We start from the raw sequence: 18,542 nt of genomic DNA, 5'->3' as shown, positions 1-18,542 counted from the left end.
GCTGTCTCCATTAAATGCTGGCAAATTTGGGGCCGTTCCAGCAGCATAGTGGTTGGGTTCCCATGCTCTGCTTTGGCGGCCCAGGGTTCACAGGTTCAGATCCCAGGTGCAGACCTACACACCACTCATCAAGCCACGCTGTGGCAGCATCCCACATACAGAAATTATATGAAGATCACCACAGATGTTAGCGCAGGGCCAGTCTTCTTCACCAAAAACAAATAAAGCTATTTTTGTTATTCTGTCCCCTCTTAGGTATATTTTCCTTTGCCCTCTCAGCACAAATGTCTTTATAGTGTTTCTCTACTCCCCTCTTAAAACTTGCCTCCAAGAACTGTATTACACTTGACTCTCAGTAAGGTATAAATCAATAATAGCATTTGAAATGTCACCCCTCAAGGAATGCACCTCACACATTTTACATCTCTCTCACCCTAAGCCCTGTAACAAAGCTCTCACCAGACCATTTCAGGCAGCCATGCAGAGGTGGCAGAGATGGCTTTTGGCAGCGTGAGATCTTCTCCCCACAACCCCATGACATCTTCCCAGTGGACCGACGTCACCACAGAAGTCTGGTCCTGGATTTCAGACGGCACTTGCTTCTGTCTCCCAGGATTGTGTTTGCCACAAGCTCTAGTAGAATAACGTGCTGCCATTGGAGGAGACTCAATAGGGCTAAGTCATTAGTTTGGGATTCTCAGACATTCTCAATTTTCTAGGGACAGTCCTGTCACATCCTGACCACTGTCCCGGGCATGAGCCACATGGGGGGAGCTGTTTTCAGGATACCAAAAAGCATGAAGAAGAACAGATTCTGGGAAAATATTCTTTAAAACTGCATTTCAAACGATAGCTGTACCATGTCCTTCATTCACTCACAGAATAAACTTTTACTGAAGTCTACTATGTAGTATTTCTATTAGAAATATCAACAAAATAAGGCAGTGCCTCTGCCCTCGGGCAGGTCATAATTCCGCAAGTGAGACCTGTAACAACTATGATAAAGTGATAGAAACTGTAAAAGAAGTAGGAATAAGAACACAGTGAAAACACTGATAAAGGAGCAATTAATTCTCCTGCCCAGAGGAAGACAAGAGAGGAGTCAAGGAAAACTTGAGAGTTGGTGCCAAGTGAAATAGGCCTTGAGGTCACTTGTCCCCTTCTCCTCTTCCCTTTCTTCCTCTTCCTTCCCCTCTTCTTTGCTTTAGACTTTATTTTTTAGAGCAGTTTAAGGTTCACAGCAAAATTGAGAAGAAAATACGGCATTCCTCTATGGCTCCCCACACACAAACACACAAAATCTCCCATTATCAACATCCAGCACCAGAGTGGGACATTTGTTACAACAGATGAACCTACACTGATACATCATTATTGCTCAAAATCTATAGTTTCCATGAGAGTTTACTCTTGGTGTCATACATTCTATGGCTTTGGGCAAATGTATAATGCGATGTATCTATCATTGCAGCATTATACAGAGTAGTTTCACTGCCCTAAAAATACTCTGTGCTCCACCTCTTCATCCCATCCTCCCCACTAACCCCTGGCAACCACTGATCTATTTTATCATCTCCAGAGTTTTGACTTTTCCAGAATGTTACTCACATAGTTGGAATCAGACAGTGTGTAGCTTTTTCAGATTTGCTCCTTTCACTTACTGATATGCATTTAAGGTTCCTCCGTGTCCTTCATCTAAGCTTCTTGCTTTCTGAGATGTTGGTAGTATAACCATGTGAGATTCCCTATGAAATGAGATCTTTGGGGTCTAAATGCAGTTTTTATCAAATGTCTGGAGGCATCAATTTGCCTTCCTACCAACACTCTCAAAATTAGGCCTGAATCAGTAGGAATGATGGTGATGCCTAATGCTTAACATTTGAAAATAATGAACACCTTATGATCTCAAGGTTCTATTCTTGAGTTCTAGAAATTCAGAAATGAGTGTAACAAGAGGAAGTGCAATCCAGCCAGAGGGAACGTGAGCAAACTTGTAACATATATGAAAGTACATGTCTGGTCACGCTAAAGCACAGGGTACGTGCCTGAGAATGAGAGTAGAAAACACTTAGACTGAAAAACTAGAAGACTCAATTGTGAAAGACTTTGAATGACAGTTTAAGAAGCTTGAACTTGTGCTGAGGGCAGTGGGAAGCTAAGGTTTTCATAACCAGAAGCATGGCATACCCAGATCTGTGTTTTGGAAAGATGACTGGCAAAAGAGAAGCTGGCTGAGAGTTCATGGGAAATATGCACATTAATCACTGTATCTCATAGAACTCTTTCTCTTGCAGATGACAGAAAACTGGGTAAATTCTGGCTTACACAAAATTTTTCATTTATTGGCTTGTATTTCTCCATAATACAGGAGTAGATTCAGCTTCTGACTCACCATCCCTTGGTTCTGATCTCTTAGTCTTAACTCATTCTCAAACCACTTCTCTTGTGGTCCCAAGATGGCATCCAGCCAGGAAAAGCCAAGAATTGTTGTCTCAGTGTCCGCAATTAAAGTCCCAACATTCAAGTGAATGGGATCAGCTCAGGTCATAAGAGCACCTCTGAAATAACTACTGGGAACCAGAGAATACTATCGGCCTAGTCTAAGTCAGTTCTACTCAAAGTCTGGTCCATGGACCAGTACCTGGTCCCACATTTTTGTTCTCAGCTGCAACAAGATAAGTATAGAAATTAAGGATGGTTAGAAATTTGTATTGCAATTTGACAAGGGTAATTAAATCTAATAAAAAAAGGCTTATATTGTGTCTTTATTTTGTGTGTCATTTTTCCAGTGCTTCATTTGTATTGTATTTTTCACAAGTATCAGTTCACAGTGGATGAGGATGTGGGAGAGAAAGCAAACTGGGCCTTCACCACAGACAGTTTGAGGAACTGTGGTCTAATGTCCATGCTCCGCTGTGAAGCCTGGGGGCAAGTCAGCATTCTGGAAGCACACAGGGAGACTTCGGGGAGATCCTTCCCTCTCGCCATGAGAGGGGGCGAAAACAAATGTCCACTATAATCATGGGACCTAATCTGGACAGAGGAAGGACACTTCCAGACTCACCTCAGCTCTCCTATAGAAAATCCTGGTGAAGTCTTTTCAAGCATAGCACATTACTGTTGATAAATTCTCACACTGGGAGAACTGAGTTTCCATATTAATCTACTGGAGTGAGTAAGGGAGAGAATAACGATGGCTAAGTCAGAAAAGCTAGGCATGGGACATATCATTCAGGGCTTCATAAGTCATGTTAATGATTTTGAATTTATCTTATGTGCAAAGGGAATCCACCAAAGCTTTTGAGCAGGAAGATGACAAGATCCAATGGATTGGAGGGGGAATAAGAGTAGAAGTAGAAGGACTAGCTGGAGAGCTATTCCAGTAATCCAGGTTTTTAAAAAAATGCTGATTTGGATTTAGGGTGATGGCGGTAGAGATGGGAGTGAGTAGACCAATTGAAGACATACTTAGAGGAGCTTTAAATAGCACTTGGAGATGAACTGGCTTAAGAAGTGAGCAATGAAGGGACTTGGAAATGACTCAGGTTTCTGGCTTGAGCAGCTGGATGCACAAAAGCCCTGTTTACTGAGATGAGGAAGCCTGAAGAGGAAGAGATTCATGGATGGATGAGCAAGTGCTCCATTTTGGATAAGTTGAGTTTGAGATGCCTGACACATTTACAAGCAGATATTAAACAAGTTCCTACATATAGGGCTCAGGAGCTCAGAGGCATTATTCACAGAGATAAAATCTGCACCATTATTGTTTTGCTGTTACCTAATCCCATTTTCAGTGAGAGATCAATTTCACCATTGTCCCTTCCAGAGCCAGTAACCACCAAGTTGCAGCTTAAATTCTAGCATGAACTTGTCAGTATGGAGGCTCTTTTTAAAGACTCCATTATGAAAACACTTTCAGAGCAACATTTGATAAATGAAATGGATCACTGAGCTCAGGAACCTGGGCTCCCAACCTAAGGTTTACTGTGCACCTACCACATGCTGGGCTACATGCTTTACATGCATTGTCATATTCTCATTGCAATCCTGCAAGGTGGCTCTACTACTCCATCTAGTTTACAAATGAAGAAACCAAGGTTTAGCAAGATTAACCAGCTTTCTCAATGCTATGTAGCATCACAGCCCAGAAGTAAGTGTTAGTAGTGACACATGGGAAGCCAAGTGTGTCTGACCCCTTCAAACTTTCACTGCTTTCTTGGGATTATTGTTTTGCCTAACATGATGACCTAAAATGTCAGCAGTATTTTCCTTCCCTAGAATAGGAAATACAACTCCCCTCCCACACCCCAAGCATCCCTTTTCTTCACAGGGTTTCCTTTCTTTATTTCTCTTGGGAAAAAAAGTAGCTCCTCCGTAAGTCATGGATGAGGAAAGATGGGGAAGATTCAGATATTCCAATGATGCTGACAAAATTAGGCTTTCTTAAGGCACTGTTAAATACGCTGCATAACTGTGAGCTACAGAAAGGAAACATTCGCCCTGGCACTACTGCCTTCACTAGAAAAGCATTGTGATTTGATGGATGGGGAATGAACAATTCCTACGGCAGCTGCTGCATCATTAACTACTCAAGTAGGCTTAGGAGTCTGCTCAGGTAGTCAGCCTGTTACTATTGCAAAAACAACTGACCACACCCTTGCACGGGCTTCGTGGTCTGATTTTGTTAGGGTGTAAGTCAGCTTCAAAATTAATACAAAGTAGGTGTACAAGTTACACACTGACACCTTGATTTCAATGTTTGTCTTTAAAATGTTTTTTAAAGTCTTTTTCTGGTATACCACACCCACTCTAAACTTTCCAGAATGCAGAGGTTCAATTCAGCAAACTATTCCTCTCTTACAGTCAATTGTTGACATCGTACTCTTTATCCCTAAAGGCCTGTGAATTATTTTTAAAGTGATAGGTTAAAGGAAAGAACAAAATGGACTATGTTATCATTTCTCGGGTTTAAGAAATAATTTGAGTTCCTTTGAACCTTCCTGTTAGATGGTACGGCAGACACCGTTCATGAACTATACGGCACGAGGACAGTCATAGCGTCCTTCCTCCTTGTTCATGAGCAATGAGGCTGATAGCTCACAAGGGACACCTGAGTTGTTTTCTGTGTTTTGCTGTCACAAACTGCACTGCTATGAACATTCCTCTACTGCCTTCCCATGTCTCCCAGTGCAAATGTGCAAAAATTTCTCTGAAGTGGGACTGATCAATTATGGGGTATTTCTACATATGTTTTTTATTCTGAAGTGGTTATACCAATTTACATTCCCACCCACAGTATATGTGTTCCTCTTGCTTTATATTCTCACCAACACTATTTATCGTTAGTTTTTTACTTTTGCCAGTCTCATGGGTGGAGGACATAGTAGTATGTTATGGTTTTCATTTGCATTTCCTTAACTACGAATGAGGTAGAACATTTTTGAATAGGCAAATTGGCTATTTGGCTTTCTTCTTCTGTGAAATATCTGTTCAAGTTTTCGCCCATTTTTCTACGGATTTTTTGTTCTAACTGATGTGTAGAAGTTATGTATATATCCTGGATACTGACCTTTTGTCAGTTTTATCAATTACAAATGTCTTCTTCCAGTTTGTGCCTTGTATTTTCACTCTTTGTGGTGTCTTCCAGGAAAGAGAAATTCTTAATTTTAACATAGAGTAAGTTATAAATCTTTTCCTTTATGGTTTATGCTTTTTGTATCTTACTTAAGAAATCTTTCCCTATTCCAAGTCCTTAAGACATTTTTCTGTATTGCTTCTAACAATTTCATAATTGTGATTTTCATGTTTAAATCTTAATGCATCTAGAGTTTATTTTTATCACATGGATAATCAATTTTCCCAGCATCATTTATTCAAACGTTCATTCTTTTCCCGACTGATTTGCTTTAAGTTTCCATATATACATGGATCTATTTCTTAACTCTCTATTCTGTTCCATTAGTCTGTTTGTCTATCTTTGAGCTAACATGTTTATAAATATTAATATCTAGTATTCTGGTAAAGCAAGTCCCCAAATCTGATACTTTTTCAGAAATGGCTTATCTATTCTTAGTCCGTTGCATTTCCACATGGATTTTAGAATTGGCTCATTGGGTTTAAATGTAAAATTGGGATGTTGATTGGAATTGCATCAAATCTGCAGATCACTTCAGATAAGTAAAATCTTTACAATAATAAGCCTTCCAATCCCCATGAACATGAAATATTTCGCTATTTAGGTCTTCTCTAATGTCTTTCAATAAAGTTTTGTAATTTCTGCCATAAAGTACTTGGACACTTCTTATTAGATTTCTCCCTAGAACTTAATATTTTTTAATGCGATTGTAAATTTTATTGAATTATGCTTTCTGTTGCTATTGTATAGAAATATAGTGACTTTTTAGTATATTTATATTGTACCCAGTAGGCTTGCTAACCTTTCTTATTAATTCTAACAATTTATCTATTAACTAATTTTCCGAACTTTATCCACTTTATTCCTTTTCTTGCCATATCACACTTGCTAGAAACTTCAGTACAATGTTGAAAGAAACTAGATAATAGACTCTCCTCTTGTTCCGGATCTTAAGAAAATGCCTTCAACATTTCAACATTGGGTTATGCAAATATTTAAAGGTGAAGAACCCATGCTGCTGAGAAGTAAAGCAGCTGCTCAAGATCATAAGGCCTCTAAGGGATAAACCCAGGCTTCAACATCAAGCCAAGACCCATGTTCTTCTATCAATTGTGTCAGTGCACAAAAAGATTAACTAGGGAGACTTAAAACAGGCAGAGGCAAGGGAATACATTTGGATTTAAGACACTCTAAACTGCAGTAAATGTAAATAAAAGCCTTTGAGCTTTGCTAATCTTTCAGAAAATCCAGGGAATCAGAATTCTGAGGGACAAACATGGATATAATCCTTCCTTAAAATTGCCTGATGGCTCTCTGCTGCTCACAAGGATAAAGTCCCAATTCTCAGCAACTTCCAGATTTATTTATAGCCACCCTCTCCCCAAACACCTTCAACTCTGCACTATTCATCATTCCCCAAACTTGTCATATATTTTCATGCTCCTGTGACATTGAGCATTCAGTCCTTCCCCATGTTTTACAATTAAGACTCCTAACCATTCACTCATTCAACCAACAAATATTTACCAAGAGTGTAGAATGTGGCAAAAGCTGTGGTAAGCACTGAGGATACAATGATGCAGAAAACAGAGTAAGTCCCTGCATTTTTCTAGGCTTCAGAGAACAGGAAGTTGTGGGAGAGAAATAGAGGAGAGAACAGCAGTGTTCTAATTGTCTTTCCTTATGCTTTAATTGAGCTTTTAATTGGTAGGCTGGGTTAATTATCCTGAAGTCCCCTATCTTACCTATCCCTTTACTTCTTGTATTAGTCAGAGTTCTCCAGAGAAGCAGAACCAATAGGAGGTTGAGTGGATATAAGTGTATACACATATACATGCATGTATACATACGGATGTATACAGAGAGAGATTTATTTTTAGGAACAGGCCCATGCGACTGTGGAGGCCCAACAAGTCCAAAGTACAATGAGTAGGCCAGAATGCTGGAGACTCAGGGAAGTGTTGCATTTTGAGTCCAAAGGCAGTCAGTCTGCTGCAGGAATTCCTTCTTACTTGGGGGAGGGTGGGGGAGAAGGGTCAGTACTTGTTCCATTAAGGCTTTCAACTGATAAGACAAGGCCCACCACCAACATTATGGAGGCCAATCTGCTTTACTCAAAGTCCACCAATTTAAATGTTAATATCATCTAAAAAGTACTCTCACAAAAACATCCAGAACAATGTTTGACCAAATATCTGGGCACCATGGCCCAGCCAAGTTAACAAAACAAATTACCTGTCACACTTCTTATCCTTTCTTCTCTTTCCTACATCCTTGAATTCATTGTTTTTTTTTAAAAAAAAGGAGACCTTGTTTAGAAGGCAAGAAAAGGCAAAGAAAGAATAAAGGTCAAGGATAGCCATCTGATTCTCTCTTTTTCCTCCAGCTCAAACTGTGAGGACGGTATGGTTGAGGAAGGACTCAACTGTTCAGCCTGTTTAACCCTGAAACCCCAACAAACAGCGGATTCTTCACACTCTCCTTCCTCAGAAGCTCCTCTTACACGCACAGATCACTCTGCCAACCTTGCTGCAAGTAAGGAAGAAAAATCTTCTACAGCAGAATGTGAATTTTCCTTCTTAGGAGATGATAAATATAAAGTTGTTCGGAAGTTTTGTTCACTTATTTCAAACCCAAAAGGGCCCATGTAGACTTCCCACACTAAAAGAAATTTAGTTTTCAATCTGGAATAATAGAAATAGCAGAAAATGATTATTTATAGTCCTATAAAATAAGGATATGGAAAATAAAATTATAGTGAATACAAAACAAGAGAGCTCTTTTGGGGATCTTGGAAGCACATATGTGTTTGTTTTTCTAAATATCTTTTCTACACAGATAAATAAAAACAAATGCCAAATAACAAGATAGATCCTGCTTGTAAAATCAGGTAAAACAGTTTCTTCAGGATGGGCATAAAGCTCAGCTTACCTACAGAGAAATACCAATCTATAAAGCATTGTAAGATAAGGGTGCAAACATACAAATCTGAAGGCACCTTGGCTCAGCTGAATTGTTCACCATCAGAAGAGTTGACACTACCATCTAGTGGTTCATTTAGAGAAAAAACATTTATACCCTTCGAAGTGTTTCAACTAGATAGGCAATCTAGTAAATATAAATGGACTATTTTGTCCTGAGAGAAAACAGGCTAAGAGCAATAAAACAAACACTTAGATATACTGTAGGCCATGGTGGATGGATGGCTGGATTGAAAGCTCTAGCTCTGAGTTCTTCTATTTTTATAGCTGTGTGATTTTGGACAAGCCTTACCTCTCCAAGCTTGTTTCTCATTTCTAAAATAACGTGAATGCACTAGATTGGTGTTTCTCAAGTGGCAAGTTGTAACACAATAGCCATACAATCAACCTAATGGGTCATGACCAGAATTTCTTTAAGTTTAAATATAACAAAAAGTATATCAGAGTGCATCACAGGTTGTAAGAGTGTTGCTTGATGAAGTAAATAAACGTATGTGTATGTGTTGTGTGAGTGTGTCTGTGCATGCATGTGTTTCCTGGAACACAATATAAAATGTATCTGTTGCTACAGGTCACAGCCAAAAACGTTGGAAAGCTTCTAAAATTCCCATCAGCTGTAAACTACACGTTCCTGTAAATTATGGCCATCCGTCCTGCTTCAGAGAACTGACACGGTTTGAGCCTGCTTAACGTACAGTCAGATGTCCGACAGCCCTGTCTGCTGAGCAGCAGGATATCTTCCTTTCTCTCTTACAGTAACTCCAAAAGACCCCAATCAAAACAGACAGAAACATTTGCCCAGTTTTGTTTGTGTTTTGCTTTCTTTTTCCAGAGACTACTACCAATCTTGCTAATGCGGTGTTTCTCACACTAATGGTCCAAGGCCCAACTGCCTGATTCACCTGAGCTGCATATATAAAATACAAATTTTTGCCTCCCCTGTCCCACTGCCAGAACTACTGAATCAGAACCTCAGTGCATAGAGTAATCTGCACCGTCCTCAAGTGCCCCAGGTGATTCTTATGTGCCCTCAGGTTTGAGAAATACTAGTTTAATCCGCAATGACATTTTTGAGAAGAGAGCTCTCAACAAGTAATTTTGTTGATCCCTGTCCATCCCAACATCCTCTGTCTGTGCTCTCTCTGTCCTTTCTTCCATTTACACCTCCCAAAAGGAAAGGATCCTGCTCATTCCCGTCTCTGGAGGACAGATCTCTACTATCTACACAGAATTAGGATAATGGAAGCACCAGCAATTTCCAGGTATTAAAATCTGTAATATCTAACATACAACCTGAGACCAAATAGGGTTTTTTAATATATTAAGCTATACTGAACAGATATTAGACAGCAGTGGTTCATTCAGCTGTTAGATCCACTAGAATGCCACTCTAATGTTCTTTTCTCTCTTATTTTTCATCTACTTTATTTTTTGTCCTATATTCAGAGATGTGTTCAATTTCACTGCCCAACCTTTCTAGTGAGTTTATCATTTTTGTGATATTATTAGTTTCCAAGAGTTCTTTTATTCCTTAAATACTCCTTTTATAGTGTTCTCTTCGTGTTTCATTATTACACTACCTTCTCTTACCTCTCTGAGAATATTAACAATAATATTAAAACTTTTTTCTTCTCCCTACATTGCCTCTGTTTTCTCCAAGTTATTTTTAAGTTGATCTTTCTTTTGTGTATACATCTTTCCTCAAATGTCTTATAATCGTTGGTTGTCCTCTCATAGATAAGAGAGGTGGACTAAAAAGCTAATTGGAAGCTCTGAGTACCTGGGTGGCACTTGCCCACCATAAGCTTCATCATTAGATATTTTGCAGGGCCTGTTTAATTGGGAACCTCCAATGCCAGTTTGTGATATGGAGTAGCAAAAGCTGTTTGGTATCTGACCTGTCAGCCATTCTTCTCTCCATCCTTGCTAACAGAACATTGACTTTTTCTGTTTAGGGTGGTAAATTTGCCCAATATAATGTATGAAATATTGTCCTGTGAGAGCAGCTAGACAGTTTATAATATAGCATCCAAAGGGCACAGCAATACTTGGTCATGGGTTGGGCAAGCGTCAATACCAAAGGAGTGCAATCCAGGGCTAGAGAGCAGAGTGGAGATGGCAGGTGGGCTAAAAGCCACATAGGTAGCTATATCATGATTCCAGGCTATATCTGTCCATTTGCAGCAAGACTACAGAAGGTGACCATGGAGGGGGGGTATCAAAATGTGTAGGATGCACCAAAAGGTATCAGGTACCAAGCACAGTGGGGAGGGAAACTGAGGCAAATGTCCACCCTACAAATAAAGCCACGTTGGGGGTTGGAAGGGAAAGCTACAACTCAGGGATTACCTACACAGTCAGGGCTTTTGTTGGAAAGCAAGCACTAGGTTGTTGATGTTATTGATTAGATGGCCACCACCTTCAGAACTGGCTCAGGAACTGGTGAAGGCTTGAATCTAATACAGGGGATCCATTATCCATAGAAAGCTAGGAAAGTTATTGAGAAGAGGAAATAAGGCAGTGACAGACAACATAGGTAAAACATAGATTAAAGTCACATTTAGAGCATCCTAGAGAGGGTAAATAATTCACATAAAAGCAAGATGGTTGGAGCAAAAGACAAAGACTCAGAACTGATAATTAGTTATATGTACCATTATGACCATACCTACCATAAAATACGAAAATGCTTCCACACTACTTGGCAAAGAGCAGCTGAACTGAGCCCTCAAAGTGTCCCCTTCCTCTCAGCCCAGCCCCTCCTAGACCTTCTCAGTGACCCAGACCACCTCATGACCCAGCATACAAATGGCCCAGCTGCAGGCCCCCTGGACCCTATTCCAGCCACTGTACTTTGTGATTGTCAGTGATCATGCATCATCAGTTATTAACCATTTTGCTATGTTCCTGAGAGGATTAACCTAAATTTTGAATATAATAAATGTGTACCTGTCTGACTCATTAGATTGCATGCCAATGAACAAGTTCACAAATGTTTTTGCATGAACAACCCAACTGTTTAACACCTTTACGAATGTCAGTGCAAAGATATTCTAAGAGGTCGTGGAAACAATTTTCATCAATAGAGGAGCCTTCCTCACACGGATCCAAGGCAACTTTAAGGCTCTCTGGTCTAAACAGCTATCCTTTCTATCCTTTCTGAGTCTATGAGACATCTCTAGGATTTCCCAACCTAACAAGGTCCAGTAAAACACTTTCAAATTTAAGATAAAAATTCAGCTTTGGACTTTCTGTTAAAATGCCACACCCTCCAATAAACTCATTAAAATCACAGGAAAAGAAATTATATACTTTTCAGGCATAATATATAAGGACAAAGAGATCAGGAGAAGAGATCACCACCACAAAAATGAGGAAGACGGAAAGCAAAGGGAAGAGTGGTAACTTACTTGGAAGACCTGAGAAGTTTGAATTTGAGCTGGCAGAGGAGAAAGTCGACAATCAAAGCAAACTACATTGCATTGCCACCAAAAGGCTTGGGAATTGGCAGCATGAGGCGTCTCTGGAAGTAGGAAGAAGAGGGTGGTGGTATGAAAATGGGACTAAGAACATGAAGCTTGGTTGAAAATCCAGTTCAGGAGTTAGACAATCCTACAACTCTGCCCCAACTCTAGTCAAGTAACCATGGCAAAGACCATCACAAAATATTGAAAGTGTATTCTCTAGAGAGGGTAAAACAGAGGGTCTATGGTTTCAAGGGCGCTAGCCACAAATTAGAGTAAGGATTTTATACCAAAACAAGAAGATAATTTAACAAAACAACAAAAGCAAAGATGGCCAATGAAGATTTTTAAAATTTTTAAGTTCAACTAGTAACCAAAGAAATACAAATTAAAACAGCAAGATGTAATGTTTCCCCTAGTAAATTGGCAAAGACTTATGATAATACCTAGTGTTAATGAGAATGCAGGAAAACAAGCTCCCTCACAATTTTCTGGTAGAGGGTGAACTGTTAAATTTTTCTGAAGGTTATATATATCAAAAATCTTAAAAGTGGGGCCCAGCCACTCTACTAAGAATGTATCTTATGGAAATAAGAATAGGCATGAAAACATTGAAATAAAAGAATGTTCATAATAAGCAAAAAGAAAATCTGGAAGCAACCTAAATGCTCAACAACAGACGGTAGATTAAATAATTATGTATTTATACAATGAAATCATTGAGCTAGATATTTTCTTTGCCTCACATCTGCACTGATCTACCTAACACTTGCTGGGTACAGCTTCAATCTCCACCCTTCTCCACTTTCTACACTCTTTTCCTCCCTCCTCAGTGCCTTGTAAGGTTAATCTTTATAGACTGCATCTAACAAGTCCCTTACCGTCTAGTTTCAGGTTAGGTTTGGCAGATAGAAAGCATCAGCCAAAGATGGACGTTCTGATCAAACATGGTAGGAGAGACGTCAGGGTAGTTATTCCTCCTGCTCCCTCCCCGCTGGGCCATAGTTTGGCAATGGTGATGTGCCTCTACTGAAGGCCACAGGTCTCAAGGGGTTGCTGTAACCATTCGCTCCTGCAACTATTCAGGCCTAGGGAGAGTAATGGCTTCCCTGTTGCTAGACCTGGCTGTTGTAGTATCCCACAACCCTTCCTAAACTCTCTTAAATTATCCATTTTAAGTAAATCACCTATTTCCAGCTGGGATTCTGACTTCACTGCACCAAAAGTCCTGTTTCACTTCTATATGGTAAGACACTGTACGGGTTTACCACAATTTGTTCAACCAATACCCTACCGAAGAACCTTTAAACTGTTTCTAATCTTAGGGTGGAGTCTGACTCCTGGCCAAAAATCTATGTGTGATCTCTCAGGCCCAACCACAGGCAATTAAAAAGGCTTTACCTGGTAAGTCTCTTGGGAAAGGCTGCCCTCCCACACCAGACTTGGTGCACAGCCAGTGCCCTGTAGTGTCGTAAAGGAGTTGTATTCAAGGACTCAGGCCCCCAAGCCAACCATGCTCTTACATATATCTGCATTCCTAGCCCAGGCAACTCCATTTGGAGGCCTCTTTATCAGGAGCCTTTCATAGACACTTCTGCTGAGACTTCCTTATGTGGGGGAGAGAGGAATCTTGAAGACATTTTCTCCACTCTGGCTCAGTACTCAGTGAGTACTATCTTTCCATTCTCACTCCTTTCCCTTCTCACTCCTCCCAACTCCTGGGCCCATAAAATGGCAGAAGCCTTTTGTTAAGGGCTCCCTTGGCAGTGAAAACAACCTCACATCCTCACATCCGCACTGATCCTTGCTGGGTGCTGTTCCATGGGGAAGCCTGAAACACTTGGGGAGCCTGTTCTTCCTCTTGGTCAGCCTCTTGCTTATGCTAGAGAGGTAAATAATGAAAGCCTTGACTGTTAATTTCATTTTGACAGCTCAGCTCTCTCCAGCTCAGCTCTTGACACTTTCCTACTATAAACACTGCTACAAAAAATAACCTTATGTATGTGTAACTTCTCATGTGGGAGTACGTGATAAGATAAATTTCTAGGAGAGCAATTCTGGTCAAAGAGTAAATGCATGATTTTGATAGCTATTGACTAATTTGTCTTCATAGAAATTGTATTAGTTTACTCTCCCCCAGCATTCTATAATAGTGCCCTGGGTAACTTATATATACTGTCCATGAAATGGGCATAAAAATAGAACCTACTTAATATGGTTGCTGTTAGGATTGAATTAGTTATTACAAGTTAACTGTTTACCCACTTTCAACACTCCCATTTCACATAATATTCGAAGACCTAGCCAGAGCAATCAGGCAAGAAAAATAAATAAAAGGGATTCAAATCGGAAAAGAAGAAGTGAAACTGTCACTATTTAAGATGACATGCTTTTATACGTACAAAACTCTAAAGAATCCACTAAAAAGCTTTCAGTAACACTAAATGAATATGGTAAAGTTGCAGGATACAAAAGCAACATACAAAAATAAGTTGCATTTCTATACACTAACAATGAAGTAGAAGAGACAGAGATTAAGAATAAAATCCCATTGCCAACTGCAAAAAAAAGAGTAAAATACCTAGGAATAAATTTAATCAAAGAAGTGAAAGAACTGAAAACTACAAAACATTGTTGAAAGAAATTGAAAAAGACACAAAGAAATGGAATGGTATTCTGTGCTCTTGGACTGGAAGAATTAACATAGTTAAAAGGTCCATACTTCCTAAAGCAATCTACAGATTCAATGCAATCCCTATCAAAGTTCCAATGGCATTTTTCACAGAAATAGAACAAAGAATTCTAAAATTTATATGGGACAACAAAAGATCCCGAATAGCCAAAGGAGTCCTGAGAAAAAAGAACAAAGCTGGAGGTATCACACTCCCTGATTTTAATATATACTACAAAGCTATAGTAAGTAAAACAACATGGTCCTGGCACAAAAGCAGATACACAGATCAGTGGAACAGAATTAAGAGCCCAGAAATAAACCCACACATCTACGGACAGCTAAATTTTGACAAGGGAGCCAGGAACATACAATGGAGAAAGGAAAGTCTCTTCAATGACTGGCATTGGGAAAACAGGATAGCCACATGCAAAAGAATGAAACTAGACCATTATCTTATACCATACACAAAAGTTAACTCAAAAGTGGATTAAAGACTTGAATGTAAGACCTGAAACCATAAAAGTTCTAGAAGAAAACATAGGCAGTACACTCTTTGACATCAGTCTTAGCAGCATATTTTCAAGTTCCATGTCTGACTAGGCAAGGGAAACAATAGAAAAAATAAACAAATGGGACTACATCAAACTAAAAAGCTTCTGCAAGGCAAAGGAAACCATCAACAGGATGAGAAAACAACCTAACAATTGGGAGAAGATATTTGCAAACCATATATCTGATAAGGGGTTAATATCCAAAATATATAAAGAACTCATACATCTCAACAACAAAAAACTAACAACCCAATTAAAAAAATGGGTGAAAGATCTGAATGGATATTTTTCCAGAGAAGATACACAGATAGGAAACAGGCACATGAAAAGATGTTCGACAACACTCATTATTAAGGTAATGGAAATCAAAACTACAATGATATATCATAGAATGGCTGTAATTAACAAGACAAGAAATAACAAGTGTTAAAGAGGATGTGGAGAAAAGAGAACTCTTATACACTGCTGGTGGGAATTCAAACTGGTACAGCCACTATGGAAAACGGTATGGAGATTCCTCAAATAATTAAGAATAGAACTACCATATGATCCAGCTATTCCACTGCTGAGTATTTATCCAAAGAATATGAAAACACAAATGCATAAAGATATATGCACCCCTACGTTCACTGTAGCAGTATTCACAACAGCCAAGACATGGAAGCAACCTAAGTGCCCATAAAGGGATGAATGGATAAAGAAGATGTGGTATATATACACAACGGAATACTACTCAGCCGTAAAAAATATGAATTCTCACCATTTGCGACAACATGAATGGACCTAGAGGGTATTATGCTACGCGAAATAAGTCAGAGGGAGAAAGTATGATCTCACTCATAAATAGAAGATAACAACAACAAATACATAGAGACAGAGATTAGATTGGTGGTTACTAGAGTGGAAGGGGGTTGGGAGGAGGGCAAACGGGGTGACTGGGCACACGTATATAGTGATGGATGGTAATTAGTCTTTGGGTGGTGAACATGATGTAATCTACACAGAAATTAAAATATAATGATGTACACCTGAAATTCATATAATGTTATAAACCAACGTTACCTCAATTTTTAAAAAAAGGGACGCCAACCCCATGGCCTAGTGGTTAAGTTGGGCACACTCTGTTTTGGCAGCCTGGATTCAGTTCCCAGGTGCAGACCTACACCAATCGTTGGTGGCCTTGCAGTGGCAGTGACATACATACAAAGTAGAATGGCACAGATGTTAGCTGAGGGTGAATATTCCTCAAGAAAAAAGAGAAGGATTGGCAACAGATGTTAGCTCAGGGCGAATCTTCCTCAGCAAAAAATCAAGTGAACGGTTCAGAATAGTGTTTGACTATTATTATTTCCTTATACCCTTGACAACATCAAATGCCATTATATTTTTGCCAATCAAATGAAAAATGGTTTCTCAGTGTAGCTGTAATTTGTATTTCACTTAATATGCGTGAAATAACCATTTTATTCTACATTAAAGACAAGGAAGCTCTTGACACTGATGTGGAAATATCTCCAAGAAACCTTATTAAGTAAAGAAAGCAAGGGGCAAAATAGCATAGTACGTTAACATGTGTGCATAAAGAAGGGGAAAAATAACATATATACATATTTGTATGTGCCAACAACAGCTCAAGAAGAATACACTGGAAAGTGGTAATGCCGGATCCTGGGGTCAGGGAGGAGGTCAAGGGGTGGCTAGGGTAAGGATAGGAGAGAGGCTTTTCATCCGTTTTCGTACCTTTTGAATTTTGTGTCTTGTGAATACTTTACATATTCCCTTATCACCATCAAAAATTTTTTACTAAAAATGTTTTTAAAATATTTTTAAATCATTGTAAAAAGATATCTGTTTAATCACATGAAAAATTTTCAAGATAAGTGCTAAGAGAAACTAACAGATTATAAAACAGAAATGCATATACAATTCAAATCTAGTAATCATATATGCATAGAAAAAAAAGCCTGGCAGGGAAGAGTCAAACGCTTTAAAATAATTATCTCTGGATAGTGGAGTTACTAGTCATTTTTATTTTCCTTTCTGTGCTCTTTCCTATTTACCCAAATTCTCTACTGTGAAAATGTATGACTTTTGCAGCTAGAAGGAAATGTTAGCTCTAAAAGGATATTATACACAGCAATAAAAAGATATAACAAAATAAACACATAACAACATAAATAAATCTCAGACATAGTTTTAAATAAAAGAAGCCACACATAAAAAAGAGTGCTTATTATATTATTCCATTCATAGGTGTTCAGGAACAGGCAAAATTTATGTTGATCAAGGCCAGATTAGTGACTACCTGTGTGGGGAGAATGGCTATGACCAGAAAGGGGCATGAGATAGTCTTCTGGAGTATGAGAAAAACCCCATGTCTTGATCTGGGGGGTGGTTACATGGGTGTGCACATATGTGCAAGTACCTTGAATTATACACTCAAGATTTGGCCCCTTTATGTATGTTATGTCTCACTTTAAAAATTAAGCCTAGAAGGATATATTCCTAAACACATACACACAAAGATATTATTAATTATATATGCCATATCTCAGGAGAAAAATAGCGGAATAGGGATGTTCCAAGGAACATGCAATGAATGGTAGAGAAAGAGGATGGACTTTGGAGTCAGATAGACCTAGGTTTGAATTCCAGTTCTGCCACTTACTAGCTCTGTGAATTCAGGCAAGTACTTAATTAGCCTCTCCCTGTTTCAGTTTCCTCATCTGTAAAAATGGGAACAATGATAGTACCAACCTCACAAGATTATTGTAAGAATCAAATGAGATACTGTATGTGAAGTGCTTAAAAGAGTATGTGGGTCATAGTAAGTATTCAGGAAAAATTTCTTCTGCTGCTAAAGGTAAATGTAGAAGTTCTCTTTGTTGATCCAACACATGACACGCCTATGCATGGGCTCCCACTTGCACACACATGCGCGCACACACACACACACATACACACGGATTCTCTACAAATGTTTCCATCCTACTGGCCAAAATTGCCACGAAACAAAGCAAAACAAACAGCCAGGGTGATAACATTTTCAGGAAAAAAATAAGGCATTAGATAAAAGTATATCAAAACATGCATATTTGGATTTGCAAAAAACATTTTGCGAAGTTTCAAATGAAATTTTCAGAAACCCTAACAGCAAAAGAATGTATTTTCATTTTCATTTGTCTCCAGATAATATTTGATTTCTTCTTTAATTTCTTCAATAATCCATTGTTTGTT

At 38.9% G+C, this 18,542-nt stretch overlaps 1 protein-coding gene and 1 long non-coding RNA gene across 7 annotated transcripts in view; both read right to left on the bottom strand.

The window, feature by feature from the left end:
* The window catches only part of LOC103560043 (uncharacterized), a 224,494-nt gene that overhangs the window by 127,465 nt on the left and 78,487 nt on the right, over positions 1 to 18,542 (bottom strand). The window lies entirely within an intron of this gene.
* Positions 1 to 18,542, bottom strand: part of LOC139078760 (spermatogenesis-associated protein 31D4-like) — a 41,169-nt gene that overhangs the window by 10,034 nt on the left and 12,593 nt on the right. The window contains exons 2-3 of one of the 4 annotated variants that reach the window (XM_070590772.1): positions 12,027 to 12,139; positions 7,163 to 7,249 (exon numbers count right to left, since the gene is read on the bottom strand). The exons of 2 other annotated variants lie outside the window; for them this stretch is intronic. The gene's annotated coding sequence lies outside the window, so the exon portion shown is untranslated. The remainder of the gene's footprint in view (positions 1 to 7,162; positions 7,250 to 12,026; positions 12,140 to 18,542) is intronic. One more of the 4 variants, XM_070590768.1, reaches the window with a different exon arrangement.

Source organism: Equus przewalskii, chromosome 22 (genome assembly GCF_037783145.1).
Source record: "Equus przewalskii isolate Varuska chromosome 22, EquPr2, whole genome shotgun sequence".
In the NCBI taxonomy this organism is placed as follows: domain Eukaryota; kingdom Metazoa; phylum Chordata; class Mammalia; order Perissodactyla; family Equidae; genus Equus; species Equus przewalskii.
This window is presented reverse-complemented; position numbering and strand designations above follow the sequence as displayed.